At 45.3% G+C, this 8,231-nt stretch overlaps 1 pseudogene; it reads right to left on the reverse strand.

Moving 5' to 3' along the window:
- Positions 1-4,004, reverse strand: part of LOC103585006 — a 6,981-nt pseudogene extending 2,977 nt beyond the window's left edge.
- Between the last annotated feature and the right edge of the window lie 4,227 nt (positions 4,005-8,231).

Consider the following 8,231-nt stretch of genomic DNA (forward strand, 5'->3'; position numbering starts at 1 on the left):
TTTTTTTTTTTTTTTTTTTTTTTTTTCCGGCCCTAGCCTAACTTTTAAAAATCACACATAGAAATGTTAAGCTTGCAAAGACAGGAAAATTTTCCCAGGCCAAAGTCTCTGTTGTAGATAAAGAATTGTAACACAGCAAAATTGCTGGCTCAAGGACAGATGCCCTTGGTACAGGTTAACCTACTGATTAATATTTTAAGAAAGTTACTTGATTGTTATGTAACATATTAAAGAAATTGCTGTAGGGAAACAAAATGTTTGCTGAGAACAAGCTTTTGTTGGTGGACCTACTTAACTTTTTACAAATTGCATTATGGAATGTCACTTTGTTATTTTACTGATGTTACCAGCTTCTATTGTTAAACTATACTTAGCCATAACTACATCTATGTTCCTTTTCTGTAACTTTCTGGCCTGGAAAAAAAATACTGAGAAAGAACCTCAGTTCGGTATTATTTTTCCAAGGAGGAATGCCTCTCTCTTGAGGGTTCCTGGAAAATTAACCCCTTTGGCGCTTCTCACTGCTGGGAAAAAATGGGCTTTGAGTAATCCTTTGCATCTCTGTCACCCTGGGGGAGAGGTGACAAATATCTTGGTGGAGCTGTAAAGAGTGTTAAGAATATGAGTTTTTTAAAAAATGAGTTTAACAATAATGTGTTGGTATATTTCTTGGGTCAAGGTGGCGAGTCTGGTAGTTATGTTGTTGGAGGGTATGAGCTGATAGCTTAGTAAAATATCTGCATGTATCTGATCATGGTCAGAGATGCAGGGTGAGAATAGGAGTGAGTGGTCCACCCCAAGGGGTCAAGGAGTTGACTTATATGAGGCAGATGCCTTCTGGGGAAAGTAATAATCTCCTTTAACTTTTGGAATGGTATAGAAGTAACCTGGACCAGATTTTCTTTTAGTCATAGGAGTGTAGGTGTGTATTTTTTGCCAGGGAGCAAGAAATATACCAGGATCATGAACTAAGCAGACAGCAAGCTCAGAAACATAATAGACTCTCTAACATGAAAGAAAGGAAAGCAAAAATGACCTGTGTCCAATTTGTGCCTTAGAAGAGGCAGTCCATGGGCCTTCCTGGGTGGATGTTTTAGTGTCCAGGATTAAATTGCCTCCAGCTCAGGGGATGAAGTCAGCTCTAACAGCAAGGTCCTAGACTGAGGCAATGCCATCTGACATGCTGTCATCTTCAGCAGGGAGCTTCTGGGCCCAGGTGATGTCATCTTGGACGCAGTACTTGACGTATCCTTTTGAAGTGGATAACCTCTTAGGTTGATGTGGGTCTAGCATTTGCCAGCTTGGTTGAAACAATGGCTTACTTAGAGGGTTTGGGCCTCTGGATTGTAAACCAATGAAAACACCCTGACCAACAATTAACAGACTGGTGTGCAGCTACACTTGACAGGGTTTTTGGTTTTGTTTTGGTGAAAATTTAGATTCAAATGGGTCCTATATCAGATGAGCAGCTGCCTGGCCCATGGGACAATTTATGGTTAATCGATCCCAGGTAAGTATGTGTCCTTGATCTGGCCTCCAACCTTATGGGATGGGAGCAAGATCGAAATTTATAAAGATAGATTAAGGCCTGGGGATGACCTCCTCCAGCACTGTGGCATTTGGCAAAGGACTGAGGACATGGAAAGACACTCCCTCCTGCAGGTGGAATATACCAGAGGGCCCATATTTGGCTCCATCCAGTATTAAGGACACCTCTGTAGCCATTCCAAGCTTGTGGGGTGCAGATTCCATGACCTGAAGCATAACAGGCAGCTAGGTATGGAGGGTCTGTGAGAGCCTCCATTTTTCAGGAAACCCAGTGGGTAACTAGTTATTTGTTGTTTTAATGGTGTGTAGCATGAGGCCGAGAGGGGCAGTAGATTCTTGCATTGGAAGCCTCAGGGGCAACTTATGGCCATCTTAATTGGCCTAGAGGGTGCAGGAGGCATGAGAAGAGGTTGAGTCTCTACAGCAAAGGAGTTTCTGAGGGTATAAATGGGAGTGCTGTTGATTTTTAATTTGGAAACAAAATTTGTAAATGAGGAATATGTTGCTACTGGGATGCAAAAAGGAGTAAAGATGTATTTATGTCTGTAAGGAATGTGTCAAATGAGTCTCCTTGGAGGAGGAGATCATCAACATAATGTCATACCTGTGCTCTTGGAGAAAGGTAGATGCAGTAAAGACCTTGTATGTAAAAATTGTATATGGTGGAAAAGTTGTTGAGGTAGCCCCGGCTTGGAAAAGGTATATTGTGTCCCCTCATGGATGAAAGCAAACTGCAGCTGAGAGGCTGTTGTAATAGGCACTGAACACAAGATATTAGCCAAATTTATAAGAGCAAATTATTAACTGGTTGTTGATTGGACAGAGTCAGTTGTATATTGGGTGTGGGGACCCTATTGAATGGGACCATAGTATTAAGGTTGTAGTAATCCACTCTGAGCACCTGTTATGGACTGAATGTTTGTGTTCCACCCCCTAAATTTATATGTAGAAGTCCCACCCTCCAATGTGACTGTGTTTGGAAATAGGGCCTTTATGGAGGTAATTAATGTTAAATGAGGCCATAAGGGTGTGGCCCTAATCTGATAGAACTGTCAAGCTTATAAGAAGAGAGACCAGAACTCTCTGTCTCCAGGAGCACACGATAAATTTTAATTTATTATTCATCGTGTTAGAGTGTGCCCAATATAGCATATTTTTAGGGCAATGGGTACTATAACTATGGGGATTTAAAGCAAGGCTATCGTTAAAGTGAGGTATACGTATTTTTAAATTTTATTTTATATTTAGTTACTTAAGATTATGGGGGGCACGATGTTTAAATTTGGTGTAATCCCCAGGTGTAATTTGAGCCTCTGTATTGATTAAATCCGTAAAGTTTTGTCAATTGGTGCATTTCAGCAAATGCTAAAGTTAATTCAGAACCTCAGTTGTAGAGGCACACAAGCTCGTTAGAGCCCTTTTTATCTTTTTGTAATATAAATTCTTTCTTCCTTTTTTTTTTTTAAGAGAAGTAAGCCTTTATTTCTTTGTTTTGCAAATAAAGCCGGCTGAGTTGGTTCCTTTTTGAGGATGAGTCGAAGAGACCAAATCACATATCTTCATCCAACTCTTCTGCCTCTTCTTCCGCTTCAGCCTTGGCTGGGGCTGCGGCAGCAGCAGGAGCAGCAGTGGTGGCAGCAGCCACGGGGGCAGGAGCTGCAAAAGCAAATGGGTCACCCAAGAGGGCCTTGACCTTTCCTGCAAATTAGAAGGTGTAATCGGTCTCCACAGACAAAGCCAGGACCCACGTGTACCCACTGTTGATAGCGTAGGGTACTGATGCAACAGTTGGGTAACCAATCTGCAGACAAGTGCTGGCCACACGACAGACACCCTCCAGGAAGCGAGAATGTAGAATATCCTCTGTGAGGTCAAGCACGTCAGCGTTGTAGATGCTGTCATGGTCGAACACCTGCTGGATGATCAGCCCAGAGGAAGAGGGAGATGTTCAGCATGTTGGGCAGTATGGCTTCCCCAGCTCCCACTTTGTCTCCAGTCTTCATCAGCTGCACGTCACTCAGGATCTCAATGGTGCCCCTGGAGATTTTAGTGGTGATGCCTAAAGCCTGGAAGAAGGAGGTATTCTTGGGCCCCAGACCAGTGTTCTGGGCTGGCACAGTGACTTCACATGGGGCAGTGGCACCTTATTGGCCAGCAGATCTCAGTAAGGTCCTCCTTGGTGAACAAAAAGCCAACATTCCCCTGGATATGAGGCAACAGTTTTCTCTGGAGCTGGATTGTTTTCCAGATGCCCTGGCATGGCCTTGCGCATCATGGTGATCTTGCCCATTAGCACCACACACAGCCTTCATCTGGAGGGACATGCGAATCTGCTACATCTGCTTGGAGCCCACATTGTCCGCCTCTACAATAAAGCATTTTGGATAATCATCCAAAAGTTGGATGATCTTAAGGAAGTAGTTGGACTTCCAGGTTGCCCTGTCTTCTCTGGGCATCACGGTGCTGTGTCAGGGGCTGCCATGCAGGGTTTAAAGATGATGTCACTTCCATGAGGATGCCTGGTGAGATCAAATTCTTTTAGTATATAAGTTTTTGTATTTAAATTTTGGATTTCCAATTGGGTCAAATTAAGAAACATTTAAAAAAAAAAAAAAAAAGATGGTCAGGGCCGAGCCCGTGGCGCGCTCGGGAGAGTGCGGCGCTGGGAGCACAGCAGTGCTCCCGCCGCGGGTTTGGATCCTATATAGGGATGGCCGGTGTGCTCACTGGCTGAGCACGGTGGGGCCAGTCTCAAAAAAAAAAAAAAAGGACGAAAAAAAAAAAAAAAAAGATGGTCAGTTAGCTCACTTGGTTAGAACACAGTGCTGGTAACATCAAAGTCAAGGGTTCAGATTGCCAGCTACCAAAAAAAAAAAAAGATACTTTGTTTTAATTTAGTTATATGTCATACATACGTATATAATTTATTCTATATTTATGTTAAGATTTATGAGGGATCTTCAAAAAGTTCATGGAAAGATTCGTATTATCTTTAATTCCATTTTTCCATAAAAATATGTAAATACGCAAAATGTATTTAGTTACTTTTTATTTTCTCCCCGTATTTAGAGTTGCTATTTTCCCCTCTCCCCAGACCCCACGTGGGGTTTTTTGTTTGTTTGTTTTCCCCTGTTTTAGCTGCCTGAAGCCTCAGTTTTTAGTTTCTAGATTCTGTCTCAGGCTGATAAGAGGAAAGAGGGGAGGGGAAGGTTTCGGAGTCTCTAGACAGCAGCCCCTCCCTCCCCCAGAACCCCAACCCCTGCTTTTTTTTTTCCACTTTAACAAAATCTTTTAGAACAGCTTGTATCTCTAGGAAGACAACATTTTTCCTTTCTTTTCTTTTCTTTTTGTCTCCTTTCTGTCCCTGACCATTTCCTCCCCCTTTCCCCCTTTGGGTGTTTAACTGATAAGCTCCTGGTGGTCCCAAGTGGCTTCTGCTGTGAGCAGCACCCTCCGTCCTAGGTTGTCCCATTCAGCTTCAGGGGAGCTGGAATTTACATCCAAGACAGCAATGGTGCCCCATCCCGATTTTATGACAATTTGGTTTTAAGAGGAGGCTCTTAGCATGTTGACAGGCAGTGGCTCTCTGGACTGCCAAAGCACATTGGCCAGGAGATTGACAATCTCCTATGAGCTGAGAAACTTCCTTGGGTGTCTTAGCGGGAGCAGAATGAAAGGCTTCTTCCCCCTTCACTTTTTCATTCACAATCAAGCCAACAGTCTCCAAGGATGTGGATCCCTTACATCCCAAACAGAGAGATTTGCCCTAAAGCAAAAGCAACACTTTTGTGCCAGGGCTTTCATGAGGAGGGCAACCCACACCATGCTACTCGTGGATCCTTATGGCGTACCAGGGATCGTCACCCAGAATCTTTGCCAGTGACTTCCTCTGAAAAGGAGGGCCAACGTGACCAATCACTTAATAGAATAGTGCGGGAGTCTCTGCCTTGTACCTTACCCAGTTATCCTAGTCACCCCTGGGAGTCACCAACCTGGAAACTAGACATGTGGACCACAGAAAAACAGATCAATTGAAATGATTCATCTGTCCTGGAAAGTTGCCAAGTAGGGAAATTTTGTGCAGCACTTTTAAACTACAGGAAGACACCTCCTTTAAGATCCTACAACAGTTTAGGTTGGAAATCCACAGCAGCAAATGGCAGACACAGCATAAAGTGGCAGCAGCCAAAGTGCAAGTGCATCAGCAGCCAGCTGTGCCTTCCCAGGTAACACATGCATCTTGTGAGTCAAGAGCGTCTAGAGGAATGCTCTTGCCCAACACGGAGTCATTGTGCTCCCTTCCATAGTTGTCTCAATTGTTCTTGAGGGATTTTAATTTATGGAGGTGACTTGAGTGACCAGAGAGGCTAATCCCATTGAAAGAATATATTACATATCCCAAAAAGAGGGGGGACACCACAATATGCAGGGCCACATGGAGAAGCACAGGTTTGGTCAGGAGGCAAAAAGGAGACAGGGGAGAGCCTAAGCCAGAGCCTCTACTGGGGTTCCTCTGGGTAAGGCAAGTCAGGGCAGGGCAACAGCTTAGGATTGGCTAGTTTGAATAATTCTGGTGGGCTTTGGGGCATAGGGACTGTCCCTAGCTGTCTGGTACTTGGCCCTTGGTTGATTCCAAGTGGGGGAAATACTGGCTTGGTGTGTGAGAGTTAGATAAAGGAGGTGGTTGGGGGTATGGACTCAGGATTGGTTGGGTGGTTTGTAACAGAATTTGGGGGCACCCATAAAAGCAGGATCATAGGGGAGATATAAACAACTTTGGCTGTTAGTTTTGCCCTGTGACTAACGGATGCCAAATAGACAAACACGGAGCCTAAGGAAACACAGAACAGCCCCTCTCCACCCTGGGGCATTTTCCAAGTGGCCAGTTCCAGGAGCCATGTGTGGCCTTAACCATAACGTGTTTGGCATAAAATAGCAGCTTCCAAGCATGAAAGAGCAAAACAAAGAAGATAACGAAAACACCACCTTTCACAGTAAAGGCATCTGTCATTTTTGCCTACAGAGGATCTTCTGCTCACAGCACCTTGATGTCCCTTTGGAGAGCCACTCTTACCAACTCTCAGCCCATGAGACTGATGCAGGACTACAGAGGTGGTCATGTGACTTGAATCTGGCCAATCAGAGTCACCTCCCAGTTTGGCTGTGGTGATTGGTTCAGGGATGAGCCTGTGGCTGCAGCTGGTCCAGTGAGAGCCCTCCCCAGGACTTTTGCCAGAATTTACTAGGAATGTGGTAGCAGGCATGCCCTTTTTGGTGGGGTTGCCAAACTGTTAGGCTGTCAGCCTGGTGCTGGGACTGGGAAGGGAGTCGGCCTGGCCTCTCACCATCGAGGAGCTAGCTGGCAAGAGAGGGAAAGAAAATGGGCTTGATATAATTGTCTGAGGCCCTCGATCCTGCCATGCTGGCAGCCACACCCTGGACTTTACAGTTACAGAGGCAATAAATTCCCTATCATACTTAACAAAAAAAGCAAGGTGCAAAACAGTAGGCATAGTATGCTACTGTTTGTGTAGAAAAGAAAGGGGGAGATAATGCTCACATGTATTAGCTTGCATATGCATTTAAACTTTTCTGATGAATAAGAAACTAATGATTATGGATGCCTGTTGGAGGGTGGGAACTGGGTAGATGGGGGTAAGAGTCATAGAAAGACTTCACTGTATACCCTGTTATATGTTTTTTTCTTTCTTTTTTAAAAATAAATTTGTTATTTTTTTACATTTTAAGATGTTGGGGAGCAGTTGGGCGGAGGGGAAGAGAGGAAGGGGGAGGGGGATGTGGTGGGAGGAAGAGGAAGGGAGGTGTGTTCGAGGCCCAGGCACCCCCCTCACTCTTGCATGGGAGTCCAGGGGGCTTCTGGCAGCCACTTGGTGGTGGCTTGGCTGGATGTGGACTTCTGGGGGGGCATGGCTGAGGCCCTCGGCCCATCTCCCCACCCCAGCTTGGGAGCCCAAGGGGCTTCCAGTTGTTCTAGGTTTTATAGGTGTTCTGTGGTGGTGTTAGACCTTTACTGGTTAATATCAGAACTTTGTCTCTGGTCTGTGGGTTTTTTGTTTTTTCTTTCAGTTCTGTGTTGGATTATTCACTATTCCCACCAGTTGAACTCTGCACTGGAACTAATTTGTTGTCCTTTGGTTACTTCTAAAATGGGGGAACTTCTTGTGGGAACCAGCATTTGAGCCCTGTGGTTGAGCTAAATTGCTGCTTTGCTGCTGATTCTCTGGGGAAGGCTTTTTGTGCAGCTCAGGTTTTAATTGTTGGCCTTGTAAGCACTTCCAGGTCTCATGAGATCTGGTAAACTGGGGTTGTGTAGAAACTCTGGTCTGGGCCTGAGTCTTTTCAGCAAACTGCTCCCCCTGCAGTTCTATATTCCTGACCAGTTTCCACTGAGTGGTCCTGTGCTGATTGGAGGGCAGGTCAGCTGTCCATGCTGTGCCCCAGTGTTCCCCCAGTGGGCCCGTCTCCTCCACCACCTGCACCCCAAACACTTCCCATGGGATGAGATATGCGCTGGTCCCTTGTGGTGACTTGCCAGCCTCTGAGTGGCTCCTTTTATCAGTTGTCTGTGGCCCCTTGCTCCTATGTGGGTCCATGGGAACCCTGTTAGTGGTCTTGCTGGCCTGGGCGCCACGAAGGCCCTCTTCCTCCCTGCAGCCTCCATG

This window comes from Galeopterus variegatus, unplaced genomic scaffold (assembly GCF_000696425.1).
Source record: "Galeopterus variegatus unplaced genomic scaffold, G_variegatus-3.0.2 Scaffold14, whole genome shotgun sequence".
NCBI lineage: Eukaryota > Metazoa > Chordata > Mammalia > Dermoptera > Cynocephalidae > Galeopterus > Galeopterus variegatus.